Below are 19,486 nucleotides of genomic sequence, written 5' to 3'. Positions count from 1 at the left end.
TGATGGATCTGTGGTCTGCGCAAGGAGTCAGCCTCACAATTCGCGGCCCACATTACAGTGCTCCGAAGCTATTCACGCGGATTTGCCAATGACGGTACTGTGTCTGCATGCCTGGAGTATTCCAGAATTTCCCCCAGTGCTGACTAGACACATTCTTCACCATGCTAAGGAGAGCGTGACCCATTGCTTCAGGCTGGGGGGAAATGCAGATAATTGCTTTTGCGCAGCAAAACCTCAATATTTCTCCATCTTCCAGGCTCATGGAGGAACAGCTCGACTCTGCTTTCCCACCCATCACACCAGAACAGTGATGCCAGGTCAGTGCAGCTGTGCACTGCCTGGTATTTATAAGGAATTTGACATTTTTGTTCTGATTTAGAAAAGCATAGAGCTCAATCTGTTCAAGAACTGGCTTTATCTGATTTGAATTGCCCTTCTGCCCAATTGGCTTTGGTGCATGCTGACAGCACTGGTGCTTGTCTTGGTGTGACTGTTCAGCAGCAGCAAAGGGAGCCCCAAGCTCCATTCCCAAAACTGCCTCAGCTTATCCCCTCTCAGGAATTGCACAGGGATTTCTCAGAGAAATGGCAGCTTTTCTGTTCACAAACAACTCAGAAAGCCACCAAACCTCAAAGCATTAACAGCAATCCTGCCTTCCAAAATAAAACTTCAATAGACTTTGTCCCCCTTAGATTCATTCTGATTTATGCAATTACAGGGTGTGTCTGTACTCACAGCTCTCCAGTGTGCAAGTGAGATGCTCTGGAAAAGCCTGGAAAAGGTTTCAATTATATGTGAGCAGTGGGGTATTCCCGCTGAAAAAATCCTACTGTCTGACAATGGTATTTTACTCCTGACCAAATACAGCCCTCCAGACATACTTTGGGATGTACTAATTAAGCTTACAGTGCCACAGTGACAGAAGGGAGTATCACCACAAACATGCAAGGAAAAACAACCCAAGACAGAGAAAAAAATGCTAAATCACTTATGGGTAACAGAAAAGAGTCAAATGGTAACAACTTTCCCCAGATGGATCAGCAATAAGGAAAGAAGTTAAAGGCAGCCATTTGCTAAGGAATTCAGGTCCTCAGTGTTTATTTTCACACTGCACTAGAGGTACTGATGGTGCAAGGACCAATATCCATCCAACTTGGTTCTTTCAGTGAACAAGCCCTTAATGCTCACAGGTACTGTTAAGGCCCAACAACTGCCTTCCATACACACACTTCCCAGGAGAGGCACGTGTAAATTACATTATGTCATTTTATTTACTGGGGACTTGTTTGCTCAAGCACAGCAATGTAAGTGGATAATGAAGTCAATGAGATTCCAAATCCAAGGCCTTACATGTTCAGTTGTACAGGCAGATAGCAATCTCTGCATGAAAACAGTGCCACTTCTAAAAATTACTACATTAAAGAAAAAAAGCTATGTACAGAAAGTACTGTATCTATATTCTGCTGTGGATACATGGCACTAGTACATACTGCAATGGGTGTGATTACATGTCAGCAAGGTCAGTGTAATGAGATAAAGGGGCACCTCCTTGCTCGGCATCACAGATCACACGTCCTACAAACTGCAGTCCATCATGGAACCAATAGCATCATTTTTCAGAGACTAAAATGAAATGTCAATCTCTGGATAGCCTACAGAACATATCCACTAACAGTGAGGGGGTGGTGAGATGGGCAGGGGGACACGGACAAGCAGATATAACCCACATATGAAGTGAACCGAAAATGATGTCACAGATATTGAACAAAATGTTTACTAGATAGTGTCTGGTTAAATAAACAGAAGGCAGACAGAAAGGAAAATGACCTTGTTCTGCACAATAGAGGGATTCATATGGATGAACCAGATACCCCAAATTACCAGCTACTAGAACTGTATTCCAAATGTAGCTCAACCTCCATCATATTAAGTCCTGACTCAATCCTGTTTGCAGTATGAGAAAACACAGACAAAATCATGTCAGTCACCTTTCTGAATCTGACCACCTTCCACCTGCTAAAAATGTGCATAAGCAGCATACAGCATAAGCTGCATAAACAGCATACAGAACAGAAGCTCCAGGAGGTATAAGTCAGTTCAGCTCTGTGGACACCAGGGATGGCAAAGGATAATGTATCTTAGCAGTAGTTGTTCTCCTGCAAAATCAAGTGTACGCAGTGGTTGATCTCCTCTGGCAGCCTGCATGCAAAGGCATAAATATGGACATACTCTGAGGCAAGTTTCACAAACCCACTGTGTCACACCCCTGAGTTGTGGAACAACTCATATAAGGGGGTCTTAACTCTACTCTGCCATTATCCTTTTCTGGTCATCAAAAAGAAAAGACTACATGGATGACACAGTGGGAAAAGCTCTGCTTCATTTTTTTCAAGAGATGTTTTCTCTTAAGGAGCTCTAATCCGCAAGACTGTAACTTTCACTCTTCAAACGGAGCTCAAATTCCTGACCTTGGCACTCCATCATAGCGGACTTGTTTTCACTCACATGGATTAACTGTCACTGAACAACTCATCCAGGATAATTGGCACAACCACTCCTCTTCTTCAAAGCTACCATTTCCTCACCTATTTTCCCTTCCTCCTCCAAAGAACACACAATGCACAGTATTATAACAGTGACTTTAATTACCACCACACCAACTGGTGAGAGCGTTATCCTGAATAAAGCCCGCCAATTACAGCCAGCAAAGGAAGGCACAGCACAGAGCTGCATAAAAAGCACCTTTGGGTGTCCTGCTCCAAGCACCAGGTGCAGTTTATGCACATGGCTACAAACTCTGCCTGTCCCTGGGAACAGAGCAATGCAGGAGGAGCACCTGGCACACGCAGCTACCTTGCCTCCACGTTACAAGTAAGCATGCCAGTCCTATTCCTATGGACAAGCCTATACCCAATGCTCTTATCTGCACATATCCACACAGTGCGCATGCCAGTGGGGAGGACTATGACCCACCCAAGGCATTATCTTGGAGTTAAGTCCAATATAATTTGTTCTGTGCTGGAACAAACACCTTCCTCTGGCATTAGTTGGGAGTGCAAAAGAGGATACTAAAGAGATATAGCCTCTGTTGTGTGTTTCAACTAGGGCTGCCATGATTTGACATTCTGTAATCAATTTCATGATATTTTTTTTCGTGTTCATCCTCAGGGGACTGCTTTGAAAAAATGTTTGTTTGTAGTAAAACCTGAAAAAAGTCCAACCTTTTCCTTGGAGAAAGAAAAGCTTGGATGTGTGTGTGGAACAGGAGCTAGAACTTTAAAAATTTAGCAGTAAAGAAGGCTTCTTAACCCCCCTCCCCAAAGTTCCTATTTTTAAACTGAGCTACACAATTTCTAACATCCTCGAGATCTCCAAGACTGACAAAATTTTCCTGAATATTTAATATTATCACTAACAAATGGATGAGCAAGGTACTTTTTGAGAAGCATCATCACAGCTATTTTGACTATACCCACACATTAGAGCTGTAATTTTGAACACCTAGTCAATGTGCAATCTGTCTCTCCAGCCTTGAACTGGTCTCTGTCTCATTTAAATTTGGAAAAAGAAAGCTGGAAAAACAGCTAGCAGCCCCAAAATAGGGCACTATTTTGCCCACTCTCCCATCAGCAATTTTTAAAGGGCTGCAGTTCAACGCCCCACCGAACTGCACATCCCTCCAGCTGTGCACTTGCTCCTCTTCCCTTACATCCAGCAATCACAGAGCATCTCAGGATGTTCCTCAGTTTATGAAACACACAGAAGATGGACCAGCTTCCTCTCACATCAGCTCAACTAGTCCCTGGATTTTATATGTGGGACACAGTGGTCTTGCACAAACAGATGTGCAGAAGAGCCCAATTATCCTGGCTTAGAGGGAACATCAAGTCACCTCCAAGAGAGCTAAGAACCCAGTGCCCACACTCTTTCAAGGGATTTACAGAGCTCAGGAAGCCTCCCTTGAGAAATCCCAGCCCAGATCAACTAAAATTAAAGCAGATGACAAGAAGTTGTTAAATGCTGCTATTGTAAAGCACCTTCTTAATTTACAGCACACCTCTGAAGCAGGAAGCAGCAATTCAACACCAACCTTTGTAATTATAGCACAGGAGCCTGCCTCCACCCTCACAGCCAGCTGGAACTGCTCCCACTTCTGGAGAGGTCTTCAGTAGCCATGCTCACCCACAGTGATGCTGCAGCTCAGCATCCAGCTTAATACTGCCCCACACCACCAGCTCTGGGACCTGTCTGAGCAGCTCCTTGCCCTGACTGGACAGGATAGGGACTTGGGGACACTGCTGCAATGCCAAATCTCAACAGTAGCAAAACAGGACAAGCATCTTGTTTCTCTTGAACTGAGGCAGCTGTAAGAGAAAGGCAAGAAGCTGGGGGGAACAAACATCAGTCATCACACAGTGAAATCTTCCCTGACTTCACCCACCAGAGAAAAAAAAAGTAACAGGGCCTGTCCAGGGCCTACAGTCATTTAGATGCCAACCTGATTTATCTGCAGTGATTTCTACTCCTACACCAGCTGTTCAACTCTCTCCTGGGCAACTTGATTGGGAATTTTATACCCTGAATGGGCCATTTCAACCACAGTATATTACAAGCTTCTCACAAATGTTCCTCTCTGCTTGGGGGAGGAACACTCATCCATCAAATACCTTGGTGCCTTCTCTGCTTGCCACTTGCTGCAATTATTTGCTTTGGCACAGCAGATCTCTGGACAGTGAGCAGGCACACTGTTATTTTCCCCAGTGACAGCACTGAAAAAGGAAAGAATATAAATTATAGCAGTCTTGGGGCTGCCTTCATTTATCCAGCAAGGAATGGGATTTTTTTTTTTTGTGTGTGTGTCTCTATTTCTTTTTTAAACATGCTGTAGAACTGCTCCCAGTTTTGCTTGCTCCAGAACAGACAGTGCTGAATATTTACCATTCTGGAGGGCTTAGCAAATATAACTTCAGGGAAGAAAACTTTTTCATCACAAGGCACCTGTGCTCTGCATGCTCTGGGAGACTCAGGGAAGGTCCTCTGCCTTGTTTTTACATACATTTTGTATCATTTTACTCTTCTAGAGCAGCTGTTATGTAGAATACCGAAAAATTCATGAACACCTAGTAAAGGGCATGTCCTGCTTGCACCTACAAACATGGCAAGTCCCCAGCATTGCATCACGCTGTCAGTCCATGAAAGCTGCAAGGCCCAGAGAAACTGGACTACAATGACAGCCCAAATGTATACGAAGATAATGCCATATTAATATATTCAAGCCATGAGTACCACCCACAGGCTTGATTTTCTACTTGTTCCCATCGTCCACCTTTGCCCGTTCCCCAATGTCCCCCCACTTCCAACAAAACTTCAATGGGATTTAGATCAGGACTTAACTGGATATATAGAATCAAAAAGACAAAAATCTATTTCAAGCCAAGGAGAGACTGCAAACAATCAATCAGTGTCTTTGAAAGTATTTAGATCACTTCTCCTGGGAAGGACTGCAGCAAACAAAGTGAAGCAATGTGTCTACCTGAGTGGGGTGCCTGAAGCTGCAGGAAGATAGCTGTGGAAATAAAGCAAAGGCTCTGGGCTGCTGTAAGACTAATTAAACCCTGATTTAATTGGGGCTGCAATTTTTAATCTGAATTTTGGAGACTTGTTGGAGCATTTCTTAACATAATTTCATCCAGCAGCCCCTGAAATGTATTCAGTGTCAATTGGTATCTTTTTTTCTGGGACAAACATCTACACTGGCAGCTTCTACCAATGACACAACACATCAACTCACATAAAGGAAAAAAATCAGCATTAGCTAAAAATATCTGAATGAAAACAAAACAATGTTTCAAATGCCATTGTATTACCCTGCTCCCTCTTTGTTTTTCTTTCCTTGGCTCCCTCTCTGTTTTCTATAGCCATTGACATAACCTCTGATAGCTGCAAAAAAACTGCCTGATTTCATACTAGTTTTTAAATAGCAGTGGGAAACATCTTCTTGAATTACATTTATGAGAAAACGCAACCCGATAAATTTCTCTTGTAAACAACCCTTCCAAAGTCTATGAAGAACTACTGAATATACCAAGAAAAGGCCCAGTAAATGAGCTGTGAAAGAAAATAGTGGCAGGCATGACGTATTTTTCCCCCTCACTTTCCAAAAGCTGCTCATTAAGTCCAGTTTTAAGTGGGGTGGAGACAAGCCACAGAAATTCCCAGGATAACACTGGTGTCTGATTAACGAGAAATGTCACATCAATCCAACAGACTTGTAGGGAAGATGTGACTGTTGCATGCACACAGGCACTGACATTTCACTGTGTTTGCCCCAGAGCATCCTGCCCACCTGCTTGCTTCCCGTTCAACTCAAACCTTCCAAAAATTAGGACCACTTCTCCAGTCTTGTTCCAAGTTTCCACCTTTATCTCCCAGCCTGCCAACGCTGGTTAAACAAAGAATTCAGGAACGGAAATGACTGTATTCTGTGAGAGGCACACTCCAGAGAGCAGGAGGACGAGCACACAAACCCAAACAGAGCAGCGCCGGATGCTTTCACAAGGGAAACCTTCTGCATCCTTTCTTACAGTAGAAATGAGCACAGAGAGGAAAGAATGACCTCCAGATGTAAGCCATTCTAGGAAAGTTACTTTAAAGGCAAAGCTCAGGATTTTGTACTTTTTGTGCTAAACACAAACCCTTAGGGGCTTTCTCTGAAGTCTGCTTAGGTACCCTGCACACATCTGCTGGGTGAAAAGGAGCAGCGTGTCTTTTTGATACAAAGCAAGTACAGAAACACACTACATTATCCTGCACAACCTTTTAAAACATTTAAATATGAAAGACTAGAAGAGGAGCCATGAAGGCAATTCCCCACATTCCTTGGGATGGCAGGAGGCTGGGAATGCTCCTTTTAGTCCCCTCACAGCCAGTGGGTTGCTCCAGCTCCAGCACATTTCAGCATTTTACAAGGCATCAACCATGACCAGGATCAACATATATAATACTTTGTAAAAAGGTAAAAGTTGCCAAGGAGTGCTCTGGCTGAAGTAATTCAAATGGCAAAACAGCTTTTTTTTTTTAAAAAATAAATCTATTTCAAGTGGATTTGGCTTGTTTCCAACACCAATTAATAGCAATATTGAATTCCTGGGTAGATAAATGTGCAGCTTCTGCCTACTGGACTTTCATGTAATGACACTGTAAAAACCTAAAAACCCCCTGATTCTATCTGCCAGAGACTACAAAAGCTGTATTCTCCCAATACAGCTTTCTACACTCCCTTTTTTGAAAGGATTTACATTCAAATTAATTTTGAATTTGGCATTAAGAACTGCAGTACAATAATTCCTCTGTCCACCATGGCCATGTACTTGTTATAATTCAGCTTTTTTAGGCATACATTCTCAGGTATCTACAGAAATGCTTTGGGGAAGGGTAGCAGCAAACACCCTGCTGCAAGAGAAACAAGCCAGCACTCCTCTGCAAGACACTTTTGTTCATTTTCTGTAACAAAAATACACCAACTCTGCTGCTTCTTGCGCAAACTAACAAACTACCCTAATTGACAGCACTGACACTCATCAGCCTGCCCCCACGAAAAGTAATGTTTTCCCCCTGAGCTCCCTCACATCCACCCAAGCTCCCCACCATGGATGGTATCTAAGAATCCCCAGCTTTGACTGCTGATGCTTATCCACTGCCCAGCCACTACTGTTACACTTAAACCAGAGCTTTGCCTCACACAGAGTGATCTCTGTATCAGAAAGCACCACTTGGAGTAACAAGAAAAACAGCACTGCAGTTGCAAGCTCAGGCACCTCAGAGACAAAAATCAGTGGGGAAGTTTGTAAAAAAAGGAGGGAAAAACAAAAAAAAAGAGGATACAATGTTTTGTTTAACTGCATTATCATGCTTTGGACATAACAGAGCGTTCTTCATAGGTGACACAGAAAGCCATTCCTAAAAACTGGGAATATGTAACATTTTGTGAACTCCAGACTATAGAGATTTTGGCCCTTTAAATCAACGTTTCATTTTTCAAGTATCACTTTGCATAATTTCTCTTTGCTACTGTATTTAACATCCAAGGGACACTTCTTTCTTGCATCTTTCCCACACCCTGCTTCAGGAAAGGACAAATCACTGGAATAGGGATCAGCAAATCAAAAGAAAGCTGCTTTTTCATTTTCATGCATTTGTACCAGCTGGTACTTTATCGTTTACAAAGCTGGGGATGGCTGAAATTTTGTTCCAAGGAAACCATGCTCTGTTTAATAATGAGAACAATCAAATGTCATGATTTGTAGGAAGCAACTTTTTTCCTTGACCTTTTTATTGCTGGCAAAATGTCAGCAGATTATTGAAGTGCAGAGAGCACAATCTATGATAAATAACTTTGTGTTGCCACATACCAGACCAAAACGCCCCCTCCTCCCTGTCCAGACAAACCTTAGCTTTCCAAAACAGCTCTGATTTATAAAGAATTATAGATAACTAACAGAGTCTGAATGCCAAGTGCAATATCGTGGGTGAACAGGGCTTGCTCAATTCCTGGAAGCATAAACAAGGGGGAAGGAACAAAAAGAGCAAGAGCCAGAATGCAGCCTTACTTCTGTCTTTGACAGCTGCAAGATCACTGCTGACACAACACATGCAATCTTCATCCTTACCTGAAATGCAGCTGCATGAAAAATTGGAAAGGACCCAGCAAAAAACCATAAGGCTGTCTCCAAGTCTTAAATCAACTGCAATGGGACTTCAGATGTCCAACCTACTTAACTAATCAAAGACCTGATCATAGCCTGCAATCACTTAGAGGGAAAATATGTCAGAAAACTGGAAGAAAGAAGGTAGCAAAATGCCAGATTAGAGAGAAAGCACGTATCTTTCACTGTAAAGAAAACTACCATTTCCACACATTTCTGAAGAGCACAAAAGAATCACCACCAAAAATTAAAACCTGCCTAAGGAAAATGCTGTAATTCAACCAGAAATTACTAGATGTAAGAATCCCAGGCTAAAATCCTTGCAGATCCAAAGTCAAATGACAACAGGATTGATACAGCTGGCTTTAACACCCAAGATGCAAAGAAAAGCTACATTGTCCAGAAAGCAAACTCCAGCCTTCCTACCTGAGCCCACTTTCTCACCTTAAGCACCTTAGGCTCTGCAACACTTGGCATGGTGATCTCCTTTCTCCAGCTGCCCAAGCCCTGCACCTCACTATTCTGCAATCAAGCAGCACAGCAGCCAGCAATGGGCAGTTCACGCTGCTTGTTAAACACTTCTGGTCCCAAAACACTGCATTTCTTCTCCACTTAACTTTTCTAAGGTCTACTTCCAAATCAGCCTGAAGAAAATATTGTTTCACTGACTTCAGTAAAATAAACCTTTTTATTATTTTCCAAGCCGTCTCATTTCCTGGTACTTAAAGCTGAATGGCACAGATATTTACAGTACTGGGAGTCTCATCTGTAGCTCATCTCAGACAGCCTCACTGAGCCAACAGCTCACAGTGCAGTAGGACTGCCCATTAAAAACACTACGGGATAATTCCAGGCTTCCTTTGGGCACCATCTATGTGTACAGCTCAGCTCATTTTCTACACATTATTAAAAGCTACTCTGTTTAACTCACCATTTAATTTTGATGTTAAATGAAAGCAAAAAGCATAACAAAAGAATGGGATAGAATAAAAAAGAAAGAAAAAAGATGCACCTGAAGACTTTCTAGGAGCTTTATCCAGAGAGCAAACAGGCATACTTTGGCTGGAACTGGGCCAGCAGACAATGCCAAATAACCCCAAGAAGAGATCAGACCCTCTCCCTGCCCTCATAACAGAGCCCTGTAGGCCAACATAAGAAAATAAATAAAACCCAATGCCAAAACTTACTTTGTTATTTTTCCGGTGCAGACAGAGGCACAGAGGTGCAATCTCCCCACAGCTACAGGAGGCCTGTGATGGAAGCAGGAACTAACACTGATCTCCTGATTTCAAAGCCAAATGCCCTAACCACAAAATTATCCTACTTGCATTGCCTCAACCTGTCTCATCCAGAAGAACCAAATTACTGGAGAAGAGAAGGAGGGAGAGAAGGGAAGAAAACAGAAGGTTTATCAGGAATATTTCTGGTCCACCTGGGAGCAAACACTGCTCACATTGGTCCCCCATAACTGCACTCCAATCAATTTAGAACAACGGTATGAAGTTTAGTGCCCAAAATACACAACTTTCTGAGAGTTCAAGCAAGGCTGACACAGACCTTCTCCTAAAGCAAGAAAAAGCCCCATATTGCTTAATGCTTTTTATACAGGGGCCTGGAATGCTCAAGAGATGAAATAATTCACACACTGCCCTTCCCCAGCGGTTCACATCTAGCCCAGACAACAAGTGTCAAGTACAATCACACGCACTCTCGATAGACTTTGAGAGGTAAGAGCGTGGCACGAGTGCAACTCCCAGGAGATAAACACTTGTATGGGACAAGTCCCTGTAGATCAACTTGGCAGCAGTCCTAGCAGGACAGCAAGGGAAGCCAATGCAGGAAACACTGCACTGAAGTGGTGTCTTGGACCCCAGGGTACAGAGGTGAATAAACGAGGGAACATGCTTTGGTTTTCTCCTTAACAGCTTCAACTTCCAAGGACACAACGAAATCCTGCCCCAGATAAAACACTTTTATCCACATAGAGAGGCAGGGTGTGCTTACAGCACTTCCATGTTACAAGTGGCATAAAAGATGCCATTCTCAATCACATCAAATATGCCAAGACAGTGAGCTGGTGTGTTTTTACACGGGGTACACAACTCTGCACACCTTGTGATTTGCTCAGGCTCTCAAACAAGGGCAGTGGAGGGAGGCAACAGCACAAGGTGCCGCAGCTCCAGCGCGGGAAGAGCAGCAGAGTTGGGTGCTGGTGGATGGCACAGAGAGCTGGGTGTGCCCACTCAACCTGCCCGGGGACTTGAGATGTTGCAACTTGCTCCAAAAGAGCAGCAAACCACGGTTTTCTGGCTTTCTCTGCAGTGTGGGCAAAGCACAGAGGGAGCAGAGCCTCGGGGGAGCCATGCTACACTGCAGTGCCTTCAGAACTGCAATGACATTTGCTGTGTGTGCCCCTGCCTGTGTAGCTCCAGGCTTGGCTGGAGGGTGCAATCTGGTTCTTCACTCTATTTCCACAGCCATTTTCACTTGGAGTGCCTGCTGATTCCTTTCATAAACTGCTGCATCGCTGAGGTACAAGGGCAGAAAACTCTTCTAGCAAAACCTGGGAGTCAGCGATAGAGATGGGAAAATAAATTATTAAGGAACACATTGGGGCAGGTTTTCTTTCTTTCTGTCTTGAGCAAAACTGAAATCACTTCTTCCTTCCCCCATTGTGGCTATGGTAATAACACACAACTATTCATTATCCTCATCTTAACTAGAAAAGCCTCTTTCAATTTAGCACTTAATATAATTACAGTAAATTAAACAGTGTCTAGAAAAAGTCTTCCTTTTTCAGAGCTATTACCTTACCTCCGTGAAACTCCATCAGTTAAAAGTGAAGATAGCTATTAAACAATAAGGGTTTGTAGCTATTCAGTGAGCAGAAAAGTGAGATGTTCAGTAGAAAATTGTTCAAAATCTATTTCTAAATTCAATACCACATCTCCAAGGGAAAATGGGAGAATCTCATTAATGGCATTGCAATGTCCCTCTTGCACTGCAGAGATAGTACTTGAGCCCCAGTTCTCTGTTCACTTTCCTTCACCTCAACAGTTTCCTTTTTTAATATGGGGGAAAAAAGTCTGCCTTTTATAAAATCACAAGGTAAATTATTGCCTTTGTGTGCTTTCAGTAAAAGCTCTCTCTGGCTAGTGATACATCATTAATGTGATTTCTCCAAGAGACATACAGGATAAAAAGCACTTGGCTGTCATGAAGTCAATGGGAAAACACACAGACTTTGAGAGGGTCATGATAAACAAAAAATAAAAGCCATAAATTTCCACACTGGTACTCTAAAAAAAGAGAAAGACAAAGCATCTAAAACAGGTACTCAAGAGAGGCATTTGGTAAATGGTCATTCTGTGTTCTCCTAAATAAATCAAATGCTGGCTTGGTAATACTCGGAGTGATATTAGAAGCATTATTTTTAACACAACATAAGCTTACCAGCCATAAGGAACAAAATATTAAGCAGGAAATATCTTTAATGTATTGTTTTTCAACAATTGGGAGAACATTAGCAATAATTAGCAGCCACCACTGGAAGTGCTCTCTGCTACTGTGCATCTTGTGGATAACAGCAAGTCTTATGTTAACACAATGATGTCAGCTGACAACAGCTTTATGGCAGAGAAAAGCATATTGTGCATTTCTGGGAAAAAGAACCTTTAGTATTGTGGGGATTATTATGGTTAAATTGCTTCTGAGTCACAGTCTGTTATTGCTCAATGTTTCTCACTTGGTCCCTACCTACCTACCTCTTATTTCCTCATGGGGATGCACCTGTTCAAAGAGAATAAAACTGGCACTGTTGCACCCACTGTCTTAGCTCTTTTAGATAAGTTATTCAGTATCTTGCTTATATAATGAGATTGTTTTTATTTATATTGCAGAACAGCCCAGCAAAATCCAAGACAATACTGCTCTAAATATTGTGTGAATTTCCAGTAAGAGACCTTTACACCAAAGAACACAATCCAGGCAGAGAGAGGATGAAAAAAACATGGAAAGCTGATATTGGCACATCCTGGCCATGTATCTTCTCAGGGAAATGAGAAATGAGAGACCCTGCACCACATTTCTCAGATACACTCATGGCTAGAAGATCCTCCCAGCTTCTCAGCACACCTCACCCTCTTGGAAAAGAAAGCTTTCAGCACCTATGCTGAGGGATTCCACAAGCCAGAACTTGAACACCAGCTTGGGAAAAACTAGGTTAGAAGCCTCACAGTCTGGGCTTGGTTTAAGCAGCCTCCAGCCTTGTCCACAAGTGAAGCTCCCCAATGTCCCCAGTGAAGCAATACATAGGTGTAGGAATAAATGAGTGCAGGTACTAATAAATGACTGCAGGTGTGCCAAGGTGCCTCCCATGACCTGGAGTCCAGAGAGAAATTCAGGCAGTAACAGCAGTTTGATTACAGGCAACAAAGCCTGGGTGCTTCATCAGTCAAAAAAAAAAAAAAACAAAAAAAAAAAAAAAAAAACCAAAAAAAAACCCCAAAACAATCAAACCAAACAAACAAAAAAAAAAACCTCCAAAAACCCACAACACCAAAAAACACACTCAACAGACATGAAATAGGGCCTTGTTTGCATCCACTGAACCTGAATTAAAACAAAACAAAAAATCTTACACATGATTATATACATTCTATCTCCTTTTCAATGAGAAAGGTTACAAAGGCAGAACAAGACAAGGAGGCTGAGGCAAATGACAGATGTCAAAATGGAAGTAAGAAAATCTACTATAAATGGAACTGAAAAATACAAACACTTTGTATTTCATATCTAACACACCTGTGTCCTGCTCTAGATGACAATAATAGAGCTCCATTGAAGGCAGTTTAAATTACTGCCTTGCCCACTAATGCTGTAATTTGTACGGTGCATTCAGTGCTCACTGAAAGCCTTTATAGTCCAAGTAAGGATTTACAAATTTACAAAAAAACAAAAAAAAAACCCACAAAAACAACAACAACAACAACAACAACAACAACAACAACAACAACAACAACAACAACAACAACAACAACAACAACAACAACAACAACAACAACAACAACAACAACAAAAAAAACCAACACTGCTTATCTGATCCACACGTGAAAGAAAATTAAATTATCTGCAAATCCAGATTACTTTCCTTAGTAAGGTAAGGGAAAAAAATAACTCACAGCATCAGCAGCTGTCAGGCTTGCAGGAGTGTGTGAGGTTCTTTTTCAAGGCAACACAGCAAGAAAAGACAGAAAGATTCATCTTATAAAATGGAAATCTCATTTATTTGCATCCATGCCAGGAGCTTGCCAGAATAACCTGGAATTAACGCTGACAGAGCATTAATTCCAGTGGCAACTTCACATTCACATTTCAGGGATTTTACAGATGAGCCAGCAACAGCTCCCCGAATGAACTGTGCAATGTTTGATAAAGTGTATAAAAGCCTTGGTCACCTCCTACTTCTATATAAAAGTGATTCTCTCCTGATGCTGAAGTCATAGCAAAAAGAGAAAGTGCAAAAATATCAAAAGAAATTAAAATTGTTCTTTTCATTCTGCAAAGATTATTCACAATGATCAACAGTTACCCACACCATGCAACGGGGCAGAATTCCCTTCCTCTCCTCACTGGGACATGACAATTTATTGCTGTGAGGAGAGAATTCCCAATCATTTTAACCTGAGAAAAGAGCAAATAAATTCAACAATGCAGTGCTAGCATAGGCTTTGCACTCTTGACTGGCATCAAACAACACAGGTAACAAAAGCCAAGCTGCCTCTGCAGCACTGAAGGTGGGAAGGAACACTACAACAGCTGGATGCAACAAAATGCATTGGCATGAAAATTAAAGTGCCTTTCAGAGCAATCTCATGATTTTGCTGAGAGAAAAGAAGGAGAACTATCAGGACACTGCATTTGTGCCTGAAGTGCTGGGATGCAGAAGGACCAAGCTCACATTTAAGCCTTGCACTCAACACAGAACGAGACATTTCATCCCTCGATGCCTCTCTGCCACATACAATAGATTAGCAGCAAGTCTGCTTTTGTCTTGGTTTCTGCTGATTGATTTAGACAGCACACCCTTCAGGACTCTACTACAGCAGCATTCCAGTTTGGGAATACACACAAAATAGCTATTACATTATTCCTTGGGGGTACAATTTCACATTGATTGATTTACTGACAGATTAGATAGGATGAAGCAGGAAAGCCCCATGTTGAGTTTCCCCCCTCCCCCCCACAAGGAGAGCTGCACGCATCCCAGTTTATTAAGGATTTCTCTTTTGCCTTTAAGTATTTCTCTTTTGCCTTTAGCTGGTTAATTTTTCACTGATGCTATAATCATGCAAATGGTAACCAGGTTGCCAAAACACTCAAACTCATACAGCCCTGCAGTCAATTCCCAGTAAATTGAAGCTTGGCATGGAGTTTAACAAAACACATAGAAAAACTACTATCAAGAAAACTGCCAGCACAGTGAAGTTATTGATACTGGAACGGAGCACAGACCTCAGTGGCACACTGCAAAAGGAAAGCCCAGGTATACAGCTGGCTGTTTATTAAACAAAGACGAGAATTGAGCCTTTTCAATTCAGACTTTGATTTATACACCTATAAATCCTTCAATGTGAAAGGAACGCAAAGGAAAAAATGGCACAACTTCAAGCGTAGCTCTACAAACACTACAGAAAACTGAGACTAAAGAACAAGGGATATGCCCATGTTTTTTATGCAGCTTGAAATAAATTTAAAAACACCACCACACAAGCAGCTGGACTATTCTAACCTTCTAACCCTAATCCCCCTTTCACATCACTCTCCTTCTGTGATGGGCAGAAACCATTTACAGGTAACTCTTACTAGCCTGCTGTTAGCTGCTTCCAGTTTTGCAGAATACTCCCCTTTAGTCCCTTGATCCTTTTGTATTACACAGATGCATACACAGTACCTAGAGCCCGATGCAAGCCCAACACTCCCACGCCTTGAGCAGAGAAAGAGTATTCCAATAATGAAGAAATGTGGAAACCTGGGCAGGTTGTACACTGCTCCTAAGTCCTCCACAGAGGCTCAGCAGCTACTTATCAAAAGGGTGTTTTTCAGGATGGTTGTCTCCTTCCTCCCTCATTGCATGACCAGAAAGAGCAACAGTGGTGGGGAGGAGCTGGGATGAAGGCAGAACCTGTGATTTAGACACAGCCCTGTACAATTAAATGCACACAACCACACAGCTCCAAAATGAGGGCTGAGGAGCACCTGGGAGGAGTTTGCTCAGTCTCAAGATGCTTGATGCTCTAAAGCACAGCAGAAACACCAGCAGTGACAGTCAGGAGCCTGCATAAGGAGTGAGCAAGCCCAGACCCACACTGAGACACGCTGGCAGAGCAGGTCACTGTCATTCCTGCCCAAACCCGTGTGTATTTGGCATTTGGATTGCTGTCATTCCCTGAGCTGCTTCTTGTGTTTCCTTTACCTTAGTAACCACAGCAGGCATGCAGAAACACCTACAACCTGCTGCCAGAGACACCTCATGTTGAGGAGTGGAGGCGTAAGGAGCAGCATTTCTGGCTGAGAAAACACTGTGCTGTTAATGCTCCAAAGGCAGGCAGGTCAGGAGAAAAACACTAAATGTAGCTTTTCTCCCAAATAAAACAGGAGATCAAATAGCACAAATCTGTGCAGTTGCAGAGGGAGGTCTGTGCTCTGCTGCTCAGAAGCAGCAGGGCCCTGCTGACACACTTCAGGGCAGTTTCATTTTTACCTCTTCAGCCCCAGATCCAGCAATAAAAGACCTTCAGCAGCGGCAACACTGACAATCTCACAATTGCCTCCAGCAGATAACAGCTCCTGCGGACACGAAGTGAGTCTAACCCAATTCAGATTAGCTTAACTGAAATTTTTATGATCTATGAACATAATAAGAATTAGTTGAGTCTCAGTTTTGCTCTGAGCATGGCACACTGATTTCAAACACTGCACATAACAGATTATAGGAATGGCTTTCCCTAGAGATATCCTGGATTCCAAACCACAGCACTGTATCAGACACAGAGCCATTTTTCTTCTGCTGTAGCCAAGAAAGCACCTTGAGAAATATCTAATCCAGCAATGGAAACTGAACCACCTGTACTCTACAAGCCTCCCTCCCACTCACCTGATGAATCAGTGTTGCAATAGAGCACATAAAAATTAAATTAAGCACCATGAAAAGATTAGAGCAGTAAATCCGCCTTTCAGTTACTTTCATGCATCACCATGATTAAATCATTCCTTAGGTTCACATCGTCCTCTTCAAACCAAAACAGGCAGTGGGCAGGACTATGGCCTGCATTTTCTCCCTTGAATCAGGGAGCTGCTGTCTGTACCTGCATCAATAGTGCCACAAAGTAACCCCTGGAGCTGAATCTGACTCCCTTGCTGCCCCCCAGGTCTTTTTGGCCCAGGTCTGTCCCTCTCCTTGCCTGGAAGGGGTGGGGATACTCCCAGGGTCACGACCATCCTACTGGGAACCATTCTCCTCTTTGGGGAAGAGAACTTACCACACACAGAGCTTGGCTTGAGGCTTCTGTCTCTCCCTCCCCACTCACACCTTTTTGGAAATTGCTGCCAAGGGGGAAAGGTGGCAGCTGGGGACACATCCAGTGCAATGGTTGTTCTCTGCTGTACAACACTGCTGAATACTGTTGCTATCTCCTACATCAGTGCAAAGAGGGGGAAGGAATATTTTGACAACAAAGATACTGCTGCAGCTGGATGAAGTGAGGAGGTTGCTACGCAGTTTAAAGAACTTTCCCCTCACTTATGTTAAACAATTGTTTCACACTACAATGCTGTAGGTTTGCATAGCACTTGAAAAATATGGTTTCTGATCCAACTGATCCAGTCACATGTGCTTATGTGTTTATTTCTCTAGGAATGCTGCCTTGCTTCACACTCACTGCAAGCTACAAGCATTTCCAAACTCAGGCTTCCAAAATCTGGTTTTTAGATAGCGATGCCTGTCGTCTCCACTATGATATCTGTACAAGCACCTATAGGAAAGGTAATTACTATTGTCAATTAAATGTAGCCAATTAGTAACAGTGCAGTCTCTTTACTAGTTCCTCACCATGCTGGAAGAAGTACATTAAAAATGCGTTCCACCTACCAGATATGCCCACATGCCTAAAGAAATCAGGTCCCCTTGACAGCACGCCATCCCACACACCACACCGGCCGCTTGCTGGCCCCCCAGCCCTGCCATGCCGACAAGTCGGGGGGCAAGGGGATCCACCCCACGGCTCCCGTCGCCAAACCCCAAAAGGCACACATAGAAACGGAGCCAAACAACCTGGGCACAAAGCAGGGGCACAGGCGGCAGGTTACCCTCCCAGAGCTGCCAGCGCTCAGACCCTCGCTGAAATCCCGCCGCCCGCAAGCCGACTCGGGGGTACCACGTTATACTTAAAATAGGCAGCCTGGCAGCGCGGGGGACAGGAAGAACAGCTAGCATGGGAGGCGGGGGAATGGATTTATTGGAATAATTTAGGGTGGGGAGGGGGGGGACGGTATTTGCTTTTATAGGGTATTTTGAGGAGGATGGCTTCGGGGATTCGGGGGAGGACGTGGCTTTTAGGAGGAGGTGGGGATGTCCGGTGCGTCTTACCTGGCCGGGGCGGTCGAGCCCCCGCGCGGTGCCGCGCTCAGCACGCCGCGCCCCGCCGCCGCCGCCGCATCGCCGGGACACGCGTGGGACGGGAGCGGGGACACGCGTGGGCCCCGCCGAGCCGCTCCCCCGGCGGCACGGAAAGCGCGCAGCGCCGGGCCGCGGCCGGACAGCTGCTCGGGGGAGGCGGCGGCAGGAAATACCAAAAGACTGATCCAACCACGCTAGGGAGAGAGGGAGGGAAGAGAGGGGGGGAATGGAGAAGAAAAATAGAGGGAGGAAAAAATAAAAACGGAGGAGAGGGGAGGAAAAAAAAAGGGGGAAGGAAACGTGCAAAATCCGGGAGGGATCGGCGCGGAGCGGGCGCGGCGCTCGGCTCCCCGCGGGAGCGCCCCCGGGGAGCGCTTCGACCTCTCCCGGCCGGAGCTCGGCTCCCTTCGGTTTGTTATCCCACCCCACACTCCCCGCAGTTTGTGTCTTTCTACTCCTCTGCACAGGGAGAGCCTGAAGCCAAGGCAGAGTAAATAAAGCAAAACCACCAACCCCTTAAACAAGAATCAGGCGGACCCCCCGGCCAGCAAGCAGCAAGCCATCCCTGGGGTTCCCTGACGCCACGCGCAAGATAATGGAGAAAAGCCAACCTGGAGGAATCACCGCGCTGAAGCCCTGCAGCTGCAGGAGCACTTTGTCTCAGCATCCAGCCACACGCCTCCGCCGACGCCGCGGCTCAAAGGCGCCCATGCAATATGCAGCCCTGACACGCAGCTGGGCACGCTCCCAGCTTCGCCTGTGCATCCAGAGCAAAAAATCAATCCCATGGCAAGCACGGACCCCTAAGCTCCTCCAGACGAGGAGGACAGTCCAATCATCGCATCCCTGGTCTCAGCCTGCCTGCCCTTAGGGGGAGGCATGACTTTACAGGCAGCAGAGTATCTGGTAAAGCATCACGGCAGAAAACGACTCAGCCACATGCATTTAACTGATGCTTCCTCTCTCCTCCACTCTGCGGGTCCCACGGTTCAGCGCTGGACCGAGAACAGGAAGCCAAATAGGACTTCACATCTCCTTCATCTCCATAGAAAGAGGGCTAGCAAAGTTAAAAGGCACCCAAACTTTCTGAAACCAAAAATCACAT

General features: G+C 44.2%; 1 protein-coding gene across 6 annotated transcripts in view; it reads right to left on the bottom strand.

Annotated features, from left to right (window-relative positions):
* OSBPL5 (oxysterol binding protein like 5) overlaps positions 1-19,222 on the bottom strand; it is a 136,224-nt gene extending 117,002 nt beyond the window's left edge. For 2 of the 6 annotated variants that reach the window (XM_041481054.1, XM_041481059.1), the window contains exon 1: positions 18,993-19,222. The gene's annotated coding sequence lies outside the window, so the exon portion shown is untranslated. Of the gene's footprint in view, positions 1-18,351; positions 18,565-18,992 lie in introns of those variants that run through there. The other 4 variants (XM_041481060.1, XM_041481061.1, XM_041481057.1 and 1 more) reach the window with 3 other exon arrangements.
* Positions 19,223-19,486: the final 264 nt, after the last annotated feature.

Source organism: Pyrgilauda ruficollis, unplaced genomic scaffold, assembly GCF_017590135.1.
Source record: "Pyrgilauda ruficollis isolate IOZ18807 unplaced genomic scaffold, ASM1759013v1 scaffold55, whole genome shotgun sequence".
Classification (NCBI taxonomy): domain Eukaryota; kingdom Metazoa; phylum Chordata; class Aves; order Passeriformes; family Passeridae; genus Pyrgilauda; species Pyrgilauda ruficollis.
This window is presented reverse-complemented; position numbering and strand designations above follow the sequence as displayed.